Source organism: Dermacentor albipictus, chromosome 6 (assembly GCF_038994185.2).
Source record: "Dermacentor albipictus isolate Rhodes 1998 colony chromosome 6, USDA_Dalb.pri_finalv2, whole genome shotgun sequence".
Taxonomy (NCBI): Eukaryota; Metazoa; Arthropoda; class Arachnida; order Ixodida; family Ixodidae; genus Dermacentor; species Dermacentor albipictus.
The window spans coordinates 52,137,976-52,155,585 of NC_091826.1; positions in this window are offsets into that span (position 1 = coordinate 52,137,976).

The window sequence follows — 17,610 nt, forward strand, 5'->3', positions numbered from 1 at the left end:
TTAGAGCGTCCCACCGGAAAGTGAAATTAGTTCCGTTGCCACAAGGTGACGCTAACTGCTTTTCCGTCGTCGTCGCTCATGTAGGTGCCACCGCGCCACTATTTCTCTGTGTCACGCGTCTTCTCGGCTGTGTTGGCAGGGTTTTCATTCAGATTGGTCGCATTTCGCCTCTAGAGATGGGAACCCTGTTTGCGCCAGTCAAATAAAATAATGAAAACGTTTATAACATGTAATCTTTGCCTCTCTTACCATCTGCCACAGTGGAGCGAACAGTACGAAGCTTCAGCGAGACGTCATCGGCCTGATTTGTGTGAGGGCCACACCTAGCCAAAATTCTAGAAAAATATAATGCGGTTACAGTAGAACGGTAGATATCTGGGCAAGTTTGTGTATGTTCACAGTATTGAAGCGCGAACAAAGAACACAGTGAGGCCGAGACACTAAAGACGCTAGTATGTTAGAGTTATCATGTGCTTTTGAAGACGCTTTAATGCTTATGAACATAAGTAAGCGTCATGTGGTAATTGCTGCCGGACATATCCGCGACGGAAGAGTTTCTAAAGAGAGAAATGCTTCAGTTTTAAATTCGAAACATTGACCTTACTTAAGTTAGCCAGTTAGTTAGAATGTCCTACAGTTTCTTTAATTAATAATAATTAACATTAAGTTATGCTTTATTTATGTTTTTGTTAATTTGCGAACCATTTTCTCAATGTAAGGTGCCACTCGATGAGTGTGGGACGTACCGTCATGTGTTATACTTGTGCTGTTCGTCACTCTTCTCTACCCCAATTCTTGAAAATTTTCTGTCGTTCCTAATATCTGTCAGGTTCCTCATTCGCTAGTCTTTCTCGGTGTGCCTATCCTCTTGTAGAACTGGCAGGCGTAGTGCCCCTCCTGGTGGCAGTTTCCAGCTAGCTTTCTTCCCCTTCTTGTTGATTGTTTTTACGAGTGCAAATCAAAGAAGAAGCTCGGCAGCATGTTGCATTCCCGTAACACCTGAAAGCGGAAGCCTGCTGCACACGGGCTAATGCATTAAGTTGCACTGTCGGAGGGGCTAGACTCCCTGCAAGCCATAACGAGCCTCAGTGTAAAGTAGACGCATGGCGCTTTAGGTCGACCTCCTCAACTGCACATGCGAGTGCCCAATGCACTACCTACAGGTTCTTTCATTTTTTTCGCTATCTCTTTCTTTCATTACTTGTTCTTTCTTTCTTTCTTTCTTTGCTCTTCTGTTCCTTCTTTCGTTCCGTCTTCCATTCTTTCTTTCGCTCGTTCATTCTTTCCTTCGTTCTTTTTTTCATTCCTTATTTCTTTCTTTTCTTCATTCTTTGTTTCCCTCGTTCTTTCTTTCGTTTTCTTTATTCATATTCAGTCATTGCTTCTTTGCTTGCTTAGAGGGTATGAACCATTCCTGATGATAACATTTTTTACCTCACTGGACTAGACGGGACTTTTTTTCGGGTATGAGCCATTGCAACAAGCCCCTTAAGGCTTTCGCCTTCATAAATAATGATTCGTGTGTCTTGGATGTAGCTAAACAGGCTTTTCTACAAATCAAATGTCAAAGTAACCTTTCCTGCTATACCGAGCAACATTGTTTTTTTTTTTCTTTTTGGTTTTGCTTACGCACGCCTTCTCACTACCAGTTGCTACCAGTAGCAGCTCTGGGCCGTCCGGATGGCCGAAGACGCCGCCAGAAAGCAAGGACTGGCCGCCGTCTGAGGAAGGGGGGGATTGGGGGTTAGTCTCCCGACCCCCGCCACCCCTTAACCCCATCAAGGACACAATAAAGCTTTATCTCTCTCTTCCGCGGGCAGTTTGAACGTGTAATCAGATCCACGCAAAACACAAATTACCTTTGCGGTCGTGGCACGGGAATGCGGCTGTCACGTGTCGGACTCCGTCTGCACGACAGCGCCGACGCCTCGACATTGTGCGGTTGCCTCATTTATTTGAAGCGCGATGCACTGTTTGCAGACACAGATGCTCTTCGCGTACGTGCATCTACCTCGTAATGAATGGACCGGTAGCTGCAATGTTCAAAATGCTGCGACGTGCGAAACACTCGCTGCAAATGTTGGTTACGCTAGAGTGGCTCTATGCATGGTTTCGACGCTTAGGTCTCTTGGAAAGGACTTTCGAAAAGTTCGTTCAAGTTTCGTAATCACACATATTTGGGAGCTGCAACATCCGCGTCAGGAACTGGTGGCATTTTACAGGAAAGCTGTTGGTGTAATTCTATTGGAGTTCTCGAAAGCAATATTTATTTATTTATTTATTTATTCTGGCGCATGTCCAACAAAATTTTGAACTGTGCAGGTGCACGAGGCGCGCTGAAAATAGGCACTAAATGATTGTTTTTCTTGGCTCTTTAGAAGTGTTGTAAAAATGCATACTTCGTTTTGCATAGCACAGCAGAGCAAATATAACGGCAACAGAAGCCAGACAAGCACACAGGACGTGCCTGTCTTGTATACTTCTCTGTCCTGCGTAATCCTATGCACTTCTCTGTCATGGGTAGCCGTTATTCTTGCACTGCTCCACATATGAAGATCAAACACCTCGTACAGTGTTACACTCCAGTACTTTGTTTGTCCGGTTTACTAGGACACCTAAACGCGAAAGTGCGACTCAATTTGCATGACAATGCCAAGCATGCCGTGTAGTGGTATATGGTCAATGTTTGTACTGTGCAGGTTTTTTGTACTTTTGTAGAAAACTTATAAAAATGTTCCAGAGCATTAGAAGCATATTTTTTTGAACCACGCACGAAGTTGCTGACACGTTCAGTTCTTTGAGGGCAGTGGGCATGATTCATATTTCGAGTACACTAGTTGGGACCTCATGACTGATGCGCGGGCAAGCGTGATGTGATTGCAGGCTTTGTAAAAAAAAATACTTGCCAAATGATGGAAACCGTTGTGCGGTCGTTATTATACGCATTATTTTGCAGTATTATGGTTGAACTGTATGCGACACCAAGCCACATTCGGCGAGAACGGGGGAAATGTCGAGGTTAGTGTGTTCCGAAAGTGGGACATTTATGGCCGGTGATTTTCACGAGTTCTAAGAGGTACTGGGAGGGTCGAGCTTTTACTAAGTGCAAGACCCTTGCAAGATCAGAATATTCCCTCAGCTTGCGCTCACGGCCTCAATTTCATATGCGCGACGTCTACTGTGGTGTACGGGACGGACGCGGTACTGTACTATTTTGAGAGCTACATGCTATAACTTGGCTAGTAGTCGAAAATTTCGCGCAATTGGCCAACTCATACAATTTTGACCTTGCCTGTGCGTAGGAAATTTTTCTAGGGCCGCCAGTGAACTAAAAGAGGCGCCTTATCGTTATTGTGTTTAGTTATCGGGTATGTAATGGGAGTTATGTAAGCAAAGTTTGTATACAGAGAAATTTATTTACAGAAAGGCAGAAAGGTCAGCCTGAGCTATAACTTGCTCTGGCCTGCTACTCTACCCTGGGGGAGAGGGACAGGGAGGGAAAGGGCTGATGAATGATGATGCTATAAAGAAGAGATGCGTATATAAAAATTCCCAGAGTTGTGGCCTCTCTAAAGCCGTGCGTCCAGCCCAGTGGCTTGGAGAAAAGCTATAGCGGCTCTTGTTACTAGGGCTGCGCTGTTTGTATCAGGCCAAAGACCTAAAAGAAACTCGTCCGATAGCGGTTTCTCATGGATCTTTGCAATGGCAGAGAGAAGTTGCTGTCGTTCTCGCGCGTAGGTGGGACACACACAAAATATATGTTCAAGTGTTTCTGGCACCTCACAGCATTCACAGTTTGGGCTAGTATAACTGGAACCTATCATATGTCTATAACGGTTGTTGAATGCGACACCAAGGCGAATCCGGTGCACCATGCTCGTGTGGCTTCTTTTGAGCTTGTGAGGCATACGGAATTTCATTTCTTGGTCCAATTTGTGCAATCGCTTGTGTCGTCGATCTGGGTGGGTCCAGTGTTCTAACGTAGAGTTGCAGTAGCTTGTTAAAAAATTATGGTCGTTTTAATAACATACTCATGCAAGTGTTCCAGACCGTCGTAGGTGTGCTTTAACAGCCACGTGGGATTAACTGCGCTCTCCTCGGAGAACAATAACCACCAGCGAGTCCAAACTTTGTGTAAAAGGTTAAATCGTTGTGGCTGATGTCTGAGAAGTTAAATATGCGTAGCCCCCCTCACCCTCCCCCCCTCGATGACGGCCTTAGCAAAACATTTTTTTTAGGCGAGTGCTCACGAATGCTACGCGGCTGTAAACCACGACGTTTTCCACCGTCCCCAAAAAAGTAGGGCCACCAAGTTCGCCATTTCAGGAAATCGGGGCCGTTTTACGGGTAATGCCCGGGGGAAGTTTAACATTTTTTGCTAAATTAAAGGCCTTCCAGATAATAACTGAATAGTTATATATTTTGAGGCGTTATACAGAGCGCGTAGAAAGTTTGCCCACTCTCATCAGAGGACTCAGACTGGCACGAACATCATATACGTTAAAACTGGGAAGCACGTTATGTACGATTGTAGCTGCAAAGTTTTATTTGTAGCGCAAATGATTTACGGGGTTGTACAAAGGTCAGTGACAGGTTTTTTTTCTTCGTTGTCACGAGAAAAATAAAATGTGATACCAAGTTCTAATTTGTGTAATATGAGGTGCACTTCATAAGTCATAATATGCGTGAAAGGCATTAAAACGAGGTTAAATCACGGGCAATTAAAAATTTTCAGGCACCTGCACGAATGAAACAGCTTATCAAGAATATGGGTTGCAGTGCTGCAAAGTTTTAAAACTCTGTTGATATGTACATATATATATATATATATATATATATATATATATATATATATATATATATATATATATATATATATATATATATAGAGAGAGAGAGAGAGAGAGAGAGAGAGATTTTTTTTAGTCAGTTGGTTTCTGACCTTTCGTGTTTCATATGTAGTGATTACACCGAGAGAGAACGAGGCTTATGTAAAATACTGAGACTTGTTTTCTTTATCGATGGTTAATTCACTTTTGCTAACTAGGAGAATGGATCTCAATTTTTGTTACTTCTTTGGTTTCTTTGATTGCATTGGACAAATTACTTTAACTTTCTGTTTTTTCGAAAAAATGTTTACGATAATGGAATAGCAACATTTTTTTGCTAATGTGACTTTCAGGCAATGAAATGTATTTCTGTTCTCCTCAGGTCAAACCAGCCTTGAATGTGTCGCATGGGCCATTGCAGGGATATATACCCCGATGAAAAAGTATCGCGAAAGCTCACTTTTGCGCAAGAGGCACCGCATGAAATCGAAAATTCGTCAGGGAAAAGAACTCTGTCGTAACACTGAGGAAAACTATTATTTTTTCTCCACTACATGGAAACGTTATATTAGTTGCGAAGTCCTCTAACATCTTCACAGAGCAATTTTCAGTGTTTCGTAAGCGTCCGTCGTATATAGACTATGAATAAAGGTGCCACATTTCGCAACAAACCTCTATGCAAATGGCCGTTTGTAGACGCGAAAGCTCAGGAAAGAAAGTTATATTTGCTGGACACCAAATGGAATATGCCAAAGGGAATTTCAATTTGAATCCTATCGACCATTTCGCAGTATGGTATACGACAGCATGGAGTTCAGCAATACTTAAACAAATCTGAAGTACAAGTTCTAATATGTAGGAGTGAAAGATTGGCGAGACATTGACCTGCGAGAGATTCGCAGTTCTCGTTGCACTGCCTAAGAGTCACGAGTTTTGCAGCCGATGCATACATAACGCAGATGAAGTACTACAGGCTAAAGAAATATATGCAAGAATACCAAAGTAACAGACAATAAAGCAAGGTAAATCATAGGGGTAGGTAACTGCTATACTTCATTCATATGTACAAATGATAAGGGAGTGGGAAACATAAGTGGACGAAAAGAAAATAATACCTTGCTGCAGGAGAGGACCAAACTCATAACCTTCGCATAACGTGTGCGGTGCTTGCGGGCGCGTATGTTCCGCGTATATGCCGCTTATCCACAAAAGCCCTCGTGTGCTAAGATTTATGGGCGCGCAAACGAAACCCAGGAGGCTAAAATTAACCCGGAGTCCCCCATCTCCGGTGTGCATCATAATCAGGTCGTGGTTCTCGCACGTCAAGCTGCAGAGTTTAATTATTTCTTTTCACAGAAGTACCAACGTAGAAGGTTGAGCCTGGTGGTATGTGTATACAAAAGAAAAACACACAAACAGCGCTGAACAGGTAAAGAATACTATAAAAAACACACAAAGGAAAAGAGCGCTACAAGTACAGCGCAAGAAAGACATGTGATACCCCTGACACACGGGCAACAGTAAAGTCCTTTCCAGTAAACCCCTTTTGCTACTCTGAAGGACCCTTTGCAGAAAGGAGTTGCGCCGATGACACACGGCACCACACTGAACTTCTTTAGGTAGTTCCTCAGATGAACGCCGCAAGAAAAATAGCGCTGGCTGTTAAAGCCACAACAGAGAAAACATTCTTAAAAAGCTGCGTATTTAATTACACTTAGCTACTGTAGAACCTAAAAATATATTTTTTTCATTGTTGATGGCCAATAATGCTTATAGTCGTTTATTTTATTCCATTTTTGCGTTGTTAGCAGCCATTTAACTTGGTCCAGCAACTAAGTGCAGCCGGTGTTTTGCTGTGCGTGCTGTTTATTCTGGTGATGCCCCCGTTTCTGTCGTCCGTTTTCACGTCTTTGTCGTCCCTTCCTTTGTGCGCGCAGGCGTAACGCGTTTTATTCAATATGTTATTCCAACAACTGTGGTTTCTTCTGGGTATTTCCTAGGGGGGCTGATTGTGCAGTCTCCATCTCGCGACGTGAACACACCACATGCGCGCAGCAAACAACGACGACACTGCCGGAATTCAACATGGTGGCACTAGCGACGTTATGCGAGCGTTTGAGAGTATAGCTACAGGAAATATTCACTATTCGACAAATTGTATTACCGCTAACAATTAAAACATTTTCGCAAAGTAAAAAAAATACCTATGGGCACCGTAGTTGTGTGGCAGGTTTCCTTCTATTGACCAGTTGTGCACGCTGTGTGCGAGAGTAACTCCTTTTCTGCTCGAAAAGTAGTTGCGCGATCTCCTTTCCCGAAAAGGAACTTTGCCGTAAAGGAGATACTCCTTTGTCGTGTGTCACTGCACTTGAACGCCTTTCCGGTAGATGTCCCCTTACCTAAAGGACTTTAAAGTGCCCGTGTGTCAGGGGTATGAGACAGACAGAAGTCACCGTACGTAGCACTCACGTTCAACCAGTTTTCAGCGGGAGCTTGGAATGCGTGGCCGTCTCGCATCGCAGGAGGAGGCCATAGGTGGCCACCGTCCGAGATTGCCTGTTTCCACGAAAGAGCCTAACGAAAGAGCCTAACTTTCAAACGCATTGAAAGAAAGGCGACGGAAGCAATCTGAAAGTCTCAATTGTAATTTTTCGGTATAAAAAGGGACGTATATACCGTCCAGCAATGCATCTTCCTTGTCACATGCACAAGAAATGCGCCACAAAAACGAAGGCAAAAGAGCAAGTAACGAGAGTTAATCTCATTATAATTGCGACGCGACGCCGACCTCGAATTGATATAAGATATTTTTGAACTGAGGCTCGGGGGCGTAGCGTTTGCACACGTGTTGCACCACTTAATAATGCGGAGAGCCTGTAAAGGAGGATGTTTCACATTGTTAAGCACGGAAACACGTGAGTCGGCAGGTAAGGAAAACCAGTGCTTAATGATGTGATAGCAGGACAACAGTTTTCGAATGACGCAAAAAGCCTCTAGAAAAAGCTCTATAGAGGCCTTTCTAAGATAGCAGGCAACTGCAGATCAGAAACGTGGAAAGCTTTTACGAAGGCCCCTTGTAGTCGCTTGAAAAAGCCCTCTGCAGAACCTCTATTAAGAAAAGCCGATAGAGTATTTCCTAGAGACTTTTTCTGCATATTTTCTATAGGACTTTCATTTGAATAATTGGGGCGACAAGTGCGCCAGTGCCACATCCGCGAGCCTCACTGATAAGGAGTTTACAGTTCTCAGTGATGTTACGTATTTTGTGTCAGGTACTGGCTATATCAAGTGCCGCGTTTTGGTTCGCTGCTTTGTTTTCAACTGCGCATTTTTCGACGGTGTGCTCGGAGCTTAGCCAAACAGTATAAAGGTGCACTTTTTCCATAATAAATTTGACCTTACGAGTTTCATTTTTGTCCCGGCGTTCTTTTTGTGCGTGTGCGTATCTGTGTACCGCATTCACCACTCGATCTTTTTTTTTCAAGCACGCTAAAAGAAACTTTTGCCGCACGCACCTTCAAAGATAATAGACTAAGAGAATGAATGCCTTTGTCAGTCGAATGGAAGGGACCATGAGGTAAAATAAGTATGGAGATTACGTTGGTAATTTGTGAGCAGAAAGGAAATTAAATGTTCTTGGTGCTATGGCCGGGCGTAGCTTCTTAGCCGAGGCAGCCAAAGAGGGAGACTACTGAAATATTCAGGCCAAGGTGTTCGTTGAATTTATCGCTTTACTAAGCGCACGAAATGTAAACAAGGCTGTTTCTTTCGTTCACGCAACGCACCCGCAGGCCCCTAGTGTAAACACATAAATATAGGGATAAAACGAGGGTTCAGTAATTATTTACAAGACTCACAACTAGGCAATAAACGTTAAACTTAGCCCGCCCATTACACCTCAGAACTCGAAAAGTTCCACTGAATGTGAGCACGGCGTCACATATAGTTGAGCACCATCTTGTGTGTGTGTGATTGCGTTTTAATGTTGTGTCACTTGTTGGAATAATGCACGGCAACTTTGCATTTGCATACATTTCCCTCGAGAGGCTGGGAAACATAGCGTTTGCCAGCTGTATAACGCTTTCAAGCACTTGCTAAACGTTATTTTTTCAAGATGTTTAAATGCCCCACAAGCACTTAACTTCGCTTAAGCATTGTCTATGGTGTTCCCCGCAAGTTTAGTAACTGTAATCTCAGTGGCCCTTACACTTTTCACAGGGTAGTGGACCTAAATTCTACGGGTTTCTCAAGCCACACTCGTAATGCTCCAGAGCGCTTTAATACGCAATGTACTGCAAATTCAGTAATGAACACCTATAATATTAACTGCGCGTTTACGTTATGCATAGCCTGCCCATCCTTTGAACCAAATATACAAAAATCAAACCTGCCTCATTCATTTCGCCATAATGTCGTGTAAAGCTGCTGTGATTAACCTTTTTATAATCCATGAAAATGTAGGAAGAAAGTGAGGATTTAGTAATTTATTGCGAAACCCGCAGTCAAGGCCGAAACAATTAAGTTTTGCCGGGCTTTATACCTAACATTCACCTAATTTTCGCGCATGTACATTAGGTGAAGATCGTGATGCAAGAATATTATCTCATAATATTGTTACACCATGGTGAAGATTGATAACAGCTGATAGCTGCCGCGTAACGCTCACTAGCATGTGATGAAGGCGTCATTTACGGACGCTGTAATCGCTGCACAGACATTAAACTCCCCACGCGCTTTGGCTGTACTCTTCTCCCCATCTACCCATTTTCAGAAAATTTGTTTTTGTCAGCAATTACAGTTATTCCAGAGAATTGCGCTAAATTGTTCGACATTGGTAAAGCACATCCATAATGCTTTGCAAAGCTTGAATACATAACCTACTGCAAAGATTGTAATCAATCAACACACTTTACACTTCATCTACGCATTATCATCACTTATTTACACAAAATGCAAACAGTGCCTTTTTATTTCATCGAGGCCCTCCCTTCGGACCACCTACTGAGAACCTAATATAATACTTGAAAATGTATTGTAAAGGCTGGTTAAAAATTATTTACAAAGCTCACATTTACGGCAGATGCGTTAACGTTTTGCTACGCTTTGAACTTAATATGCACCCCATATTTATCATATGCATCGTGTGCTCTTGATGTGCCGAATTGTTTCCTCGGGAAACTGAAACACATCGCTGATAATGGCCGTACGATGCTTTCCAGCGCTTGCGTAAAATCATTTTTTCGAAAGATATAATTAACTGACGCTTTGGAAACTTTGCCCGCGCGTTTCGCATAAGATTTCCCTCAGGTGCTCAAAATTTATTTCTCGTATAACGTATAACTCATTCAGGACCATGGGCAAACTACTCGCGAAGTTCATAAAATGCACGTGTATATCTCCACAACGCTGCTGTAAGTAATATTGTATAATGGCTGTAATTGCCTTATAGTCTTCAAACTTTCGTTCCTCTGCAGCTATAACATCTCCCGCATACTCTGCAAGTATATTGCTACCATCTTTCGTTAATCTAGCGCAACGGGAGAACATTGTAAGCTTTTTCTACGACCACTCTAAACAGAGAAAGGAAAGATGCTTTAGCAATATTAATTGGATGATTCGGGGGCATTAAATTATCATCGATTTAGACCCTTTCGCCCTTACAAGAAATTTAAATGCGATCTCCCTACTCCCTACTCAGGGCCAGGGACCACTCAAGCTGCCAATAAGCAGCTTTTTACCTTGGCCCCCTCCATTTGCTTGTAAATGGGCACAAATAAAATAAAATGAAAATGAAAATGGTATTGTACTTGCTTACCGCGTAATCACGTTGTGTAATATAAGAATAGAAGCCTTTATTGCCGTTTTGTTACTATGCTTACCTGCATGCATATTGGCACTAGGTGTTTCTTTTGATGCGGAACAATATTTCTTTCTAATATGTCATGTAGGCTTCTGCCTTTCTCACAGATTGGCTGCGTGGTTAGCCGTATATTACAAGTAAAAAATGTTATGAATAATTTCACTAATCACTTGAAATATGGAAATTAACATTTTAATAACTTCATGATTGCATGGCTCACGCTGTCATCGCGAAATCGAAGCCGAGGAGTAGCGAAGTTACGTCTGCTAAGCAGGAATTCAAGGACTAGCGCTACTGTCAAGATATTCGTCCACAAGATCTGCGATAGGAATGCCCCGACGTTCCAATTAAGATCATCCCCATAGTCTGTCTCACAAGTAACTTGCAGCACTGCCGATGTTACGGGGTGTACGCAGGCGATATCAGTGCGCAGCGTAATATAGTTCCGGGTGTTGTTGTGATTACTGGCAAGACCAGAAAGGTGCATTTATGCTTGGAACATGACACAATTTAGTGATACCTAACATGTTCCGTCCTTTGCGCATGCACGTCGTATACGGTGAATTAGCTGTGGTATTTTCCGCTGGTAACCGTAATAGCCATCCTAACCGCGATTATGTAGCAAGATCGCAACGTCCATGCTGCTCAAACCACCTAGCATGCTTCAATCTGATTTCACGCATGTTATGTCCTCTCTGCCCTGGCAGCTAGAAATAAATAGTAAAAGCAGTCATTGCTTAGTGTAATCGAATGCTGAGGGCAAATAACCAGGTATGTTTTGTCGGTATTATTGCGATAAGCTGTTCGGTTTGGTACTGCTAGGACTACAGAGGTGGTTGAGAGCCTTAAAAGTGGCTTCATTTCCAATTAGCAGATGGAACGATAACATTGGCACTGTGATGCGTTGACGTTGCGGAACACTATAAAGGCCTAATTGTTCATGGCGTCATCAACTTACTACTGCGCTCTTTTATTGTACGTGATGGCGGTGGCGAACAAACGCCAAATAGACGCCGAGTATACCACGTAGCGCGGGTGAACATATGTACGGGCGTTCGTCATCACCACTCGGTATGAAGGCTGCAAGGAACTCCTGGGAGAGCGTTCAGATGACGTGGAGCCCCACTGTCGCATTCATGTAAATACAGCTTGTGGTTGCAAGGCGAAGACATTTGCTGCGTGAATCCACCGACAATAGAGGATGGCAAAGCAGACGCTGAGCAGACGACGCGGCGCGGATGAACACGTTTTGAGGGGCATTCGGCCTTGCTATTGGCGAAAATATCCTGTGTCTTCCACACTGTTGCAGGGAACTACTGAGATAGAGCATAGATATTTAGCGAATCGGGAAGCTGACAACTGGAACGCCAATGTACTTCGTAGCCAAGTTTTAAGGTCGCATATCTCGAAAGTGGTGCTATGCTTGGATTTCTCCCAAGCAGGCATGATTTCACTATTCATTGGCTTCATTTCGCAATTAGCGCACGTGTACCGGAGAGTCGGTAAGGGAAATGTTAGTTAGGCATGCCCAGTTTCGCGTACTCTCAAACCGAAGTCGTCTATTCGGGCAAACGCACAGTGGCCCAAGTTGTAGCCCTGGCAAGGCAGCAGTATCCGGCAACCAATAACTGCAAAGTGAGGGTAACAAGCAATGATAACTTCGCTGTATTTGCAGCAGTTTTCGACTTTGTACGCAGCGATTATGAACGGCAAATGTACTCTAGAGCAGTTATTATCTACTACTGTATTGGACGGAGGTCATCCACTGTTCCGCATGAATCAACTGAAATGAATCTACGGCGCACTTTAAGACTTGCTCGCTGTGTGAATTCCAGAGACAGCATAAACTGGGAGCGCTGCCAATAGCAGGTGTACAAAAACAAGCGTGCATAAAGAGCAAGAGTGATAAATTGTGGTAGCCAACTAGACTACAGAGCGCTCGCAGAAGTAAAAAAAAAATCTGGCAGATATCATCTCACTATAACTGTCGACAACAATGCGAGTAGCATTTCAACTATGTAGCATGCTTCCCGCGTCTCCTGCAGGAGGATTGATTTTTGGGCAACGAAAGCAGAGCGGGCGTCGGAGGGAATGGAAAGAAGAGGACTTACGAGTGCGGACAAATACCGAGCAATGCGGTCAACAAGGTCATTGCTGTGGTCATGGCCAAGTGCCTTCACCCAGTGGACAGTGATATTCGCGGGTGTAGAACTGCGAATGTTGTGCATCTGCGCACAGTAATTTGACGAATGTGGGCCGTTGTGGCCGCACTGAAAATTCCTCGAAACTCCTCAAGTTCAGTTTCTCGCTCCTTTAGAGCACCATGCAACGGTAAGCATAAAGCAGACGTCATCGACATCCGTGACGTCACGTCCAGCTTGTGCGGAAATTTCAAAGGTGGCGTCGCCACCCGTGTTTTGGTTCTGCGTGGTTTCTGGTTTGCCAAGTGTCTTCTCGCGACAAGGGTAGCTTGTGTCGGTATGGTAGGAAACTACTTACACCGGAGCCAATATATTTTTTCTTGTCTTTAGTGTACATTTAGGATTTTTAAGAGAAAAGCACTACCGTTGCAACGCCTCAGGTTCGCATTCTCTTAAGTATTGTGGACAATGCAGGAATCGCTCAGGAACTCCGTAAATAAGAGAGCATGAACGCAAGACGCCCGAATACTGTTCAAGGTAACAATGCGCGTCTGCGGAGTGAAGCGATTTCAGACAGCGTAGACAACAGCTGTAACTGACGCCGAGCAAATAACTTCAATGGCGGCGTCGAAGAGGCGATCCTGTGCGCCGAACTCGTGGGTTCTCTTCTGTGTTGCCCCCCCCCCCCCCCCTCTAGCGGAGTTTGCGCTCGGCTCGCAAATTTCGAGAATTCACGGGACTAGGCCCATCGAATTTTCCTCGGTATGAGAATGCTGGCATGCAAAGAAGCATCCTTGTTTGTGACAACTTTTGGCAAAACTAGAGAAGTATCGGATGTCTCGTGATTCAATTGAGCTTTAGTCTGCTTTAATAGGTTGCTGCTGCTATGGCGTCTTTTTGTTTCGATAAACAGTGCGATTTCAATTTACGAGTGCAGGCGCTCAACATTCACATCGAGAATGTCGGTAAAAAGTAATGAAACTTGGCTTTCTTTCTTTCTTTCTTTCTTTCTTTCTTTCTTTCTTTCTTTCTTTCTTTCTTTCTTTCTTTCTTTCTTTCTTTCTTTCTTTCTTTCTTTCTTTCTTTCATTCTTTCTTTCTTTCTTTCTTTCTTTCTTTCTTTCTTTCTCCCATTCTTTCTTTCTTTCATTGCTTTGTTTTCTCTATTGCCCCTGAGGAAGAGAACTTGGCACTGATATTGGCAGCGCGCGAATATGAAAAATTTCGAATATGAGGCAGACCTACAAATTTGAGTGAGGTGGGGATGCTAGCCTGGCTCACCGCCAGGCACGCTAATGCTGTTGCTGGGTTATGATTAGAGTATTGGAATTGACCACATGAACACGCAAACAACACATGCGCTGCCAAATGTGCATAGTAAAGATATTCATAAAGTTTCGTTAAAGCTTGTGGACCTGAGAAGCACCAGAAGCAACATCATGGCGTGCAACGCGAACGTGGTGCTCTTCCACTGACACAGAATGTGCTACAGCTCCAAACTCTCCGTTGCCCTGCAAGTGTAGGGTATCGTCTAAACATTGTCGCTCTGAGTATCAGCGACATAGCACACGTCGCAAGTCCTTAAGAAGTGTTACACACAGAGCGGATTGCCGAGTCTGTCCGTTCAATTTCGCACTCGAAACAGCTCGTGTAGGCTACGTTGGGTCTGATGTGTCCTAGTGAATTATTATTTTTATTATTACTTGATTTGAAAACATATATAGGCTTGACAGGATAGGGAACGCGAGGAGAAGGCTGGCAACTGACACTGGAAGGGGCACAACACCTGCTTACTCTTCAGAAAGGAGGAGACAGAAACACAGAAATTGAAGATAAGAACAGTAATCACCATGAACACTACAGGTTGCAAACTATGTACAGGAAGAGGTCCCAAAGCAGAGTTACTGCAACTCGGCCTCTCATATTGAGCAAGTTTAGAAATAAAATGCGGAAATGTAAGAAAACGTAGCTAAAAAAAACAATGAAACGGATGCCACAGTGAGGAAAGTGCTAAGACTAGATGAAAATATACCCCTGAGAGAACCATCCTTTAGTTGATATCTTTGCAAGAAACAGCGGTAAATTACTCAGCATTATAACATGTTGACTCACAAAATACGGCGTACTTGACTGTGTAGAAATGCGGCACAGCACCACAGTGGGATGAGAGAAGCGCAGCAAATTTCTCTCTGTGGTCTGATGGTTAGAGCATCAGTCTTCATGTGTGTTGCATCTGGGTTAGAAACCGCCGTCATGTACTTTTTAATTCAGATATGGATTCTAATATACCAGATCTTCATTTCAAGACTTTGGCTATCTTTAAAGAATTGCCTGTGGCAAATGACACAATTTTAGTCCTTGAGCTGGTCTAGTCAAAGAGGTGGACATAATTTGCACGTGAAATTGGAATGCACAATTGAATAATGAAAAAAATTAGCTAATACGTTTAACCTAATTAACTGACGCAGACACTAATTTACAAATTGCAGCCGGTAATACTTCAAGGCATATACGCTAGGAAATGATATTGCTGATTTTTCAAGTCCATTTTCGAAATATGGAATGGATACGGACTGAATAAGGACAATACGAACTGCATACAGAAAACAGAAAACAGCAGATCTGATACCTTGTGTACTAAACAAGCTCGAAGGAAAAGTAAACTTCAGTACCACTATAACTACATTCAGAAATAATATTAAAATTCTATAGTAACTTCTGAATTACAATACGCTAATCAATAACCTCTCGCATGGGTGCCTCCCCTTACTTTTGATCAACTAAATAAACATATGCGAATGCCTATAATATGTGTATGTATACGAATACCTGCGTGTGTGACACGAATGTCTGTATAGCGGAATACACGGACGTCTAATATATTCTTATATGTGTATATGTATTCTGTGGAGCATGTTAATCCCTTAAATACATGTAGACAATGACAAAGTTTTTGTATCTGCATATGCGCAAAATGACTATATTCTCTGCTTCTGTTTATTTTTCTTGTGAGGAAAGCATGGCTGTCATATCTTTTTAATTGCTTATGCCGCTCGCCAAATTTTAACGGCTAGGAGGCATTTTTCAGGCATTTGAAGCCTTTAGCCTCTGCCCCTCTAAGCTCTGTATTAAGCCAGCAGTAAAAAAAGAACATAAACACGATCAAACTTGCGGTAAAAATTCACTGCCATTCCACTTATTCTTTTTAAATGAAACGCCATTTTATTCATTGAATCGCTAAAGCAACTGAAAAGCCTGTGCATTTCTACACATTGCACGGGAATTAATATGTCGAAACTGGCGTTATCCTGAGAATTTGTTCCAAGTGAATCTGCATTGCGAAGTCCACGACTTCAATTCGTAAGTTGCAATACGTTCCATAAGGCAGCTAGTTAGAAACCTGTTGCTGTGTTGCTGATTTTTTTATTGTTTGGTAATGCACATTAAGTTGCCGTCGAACTCTTTGTTGCCCCCCTGTTGCCCCCCTGTTGCCCCCCTCTTTGAGTAGACCAGCTCAAGGAATGGAAATGTGCTAATGCCACAGGCAATCTTTAACAAGTGCTTGATCTTCGCACCAGGACCTGGAGTGTATGTGTGTATATATATATATATATATATATATATATATATATATGTTGTCGCGAAGCACTTTCAGCAGTAAGCGATCGCGACCAGAACGTTGGAGCAGCAAGATGCAGTGTAGCCGACCGAGCACCGAAACAAGGTTGTTGTTGTTGTTGTTGTTGTTGTTGTCCTTAGTGGCCGTGGCACATACCCACAGTGGGGGATTGGCCAAGAATCGGGCGGTTTAATTAGGTGCCTAAAAATAATAATGATAACGAGGGAGTTAACAATTTGGGCGTGTGAGTTTAAAAGTAAACGTTTTGTGTTTGGAGAAAAACGGAAATAATCAGATGAAAACCAGGTATAAGATAATAATAATAATAACAATAATAATCAATAAAAGATAAGAAATAAAAAAGAAGCTATGGTTGAGAGGGAGAACGATCAATCTAACATGGAAATCAATTGGTTTCAATGAGGTAATTTTGGATCGCCAAGCAAACATTTCTGTTGCTGAACCCAACAATGGAGGCTCCAAAAGACAGGATCACAGGCACTGATAAAGTTAGACCAATAGAGCGAAGCGGGATTTCGAGTAGTCGTTTTCTTATAATAGAAAAACGTCTGTCTGCAAACGTGTTGTCTGCAAGACAACAAGAAATGGTTGATTGTCTCCGCTTCGCCACAGAATGAGCATAATGGTGAGGGGACCAGACCAGACCTGTGGAGGTAGAAGTTCAATGCAGGTATACGGCAGCGCAGCTTCGTGATGGACACTTCAATTTTCCGTGTTCGGCAAAAATCTCTGTTCCAAGGGTGCAGGAGGTGTCCGTAATCCGCAGAGTTAGTAATTGCGGAGCCTGATACTGACTGTATAATGATACTCCTGCGAAATCTAGCTGCAGTAACATAAGCAGTTAAAAGGCAGCAAGGAAGAATCGGGCCGCTTATCGATGCCTTGGCTAGAGAGTCTGCAATTTCATTAATGATTATTCCTTTATGGCCAGGCACCCAAATCAAACGCACGCTTCTCAAGTAATCAGGTACCAATGATTTAAATGTCCTCATCACGCGAGAATCACTAGAAGCAGTAAGGGATGAGCACAATGATAAAGAATCAGTGACTATCACGGCTGACGTAATTGATGGTCCTAATTTGCGTAATGCCAGCACCACGGCCATGAATTCGGCTAAAAAAATCGGTATGAAATCTGGCA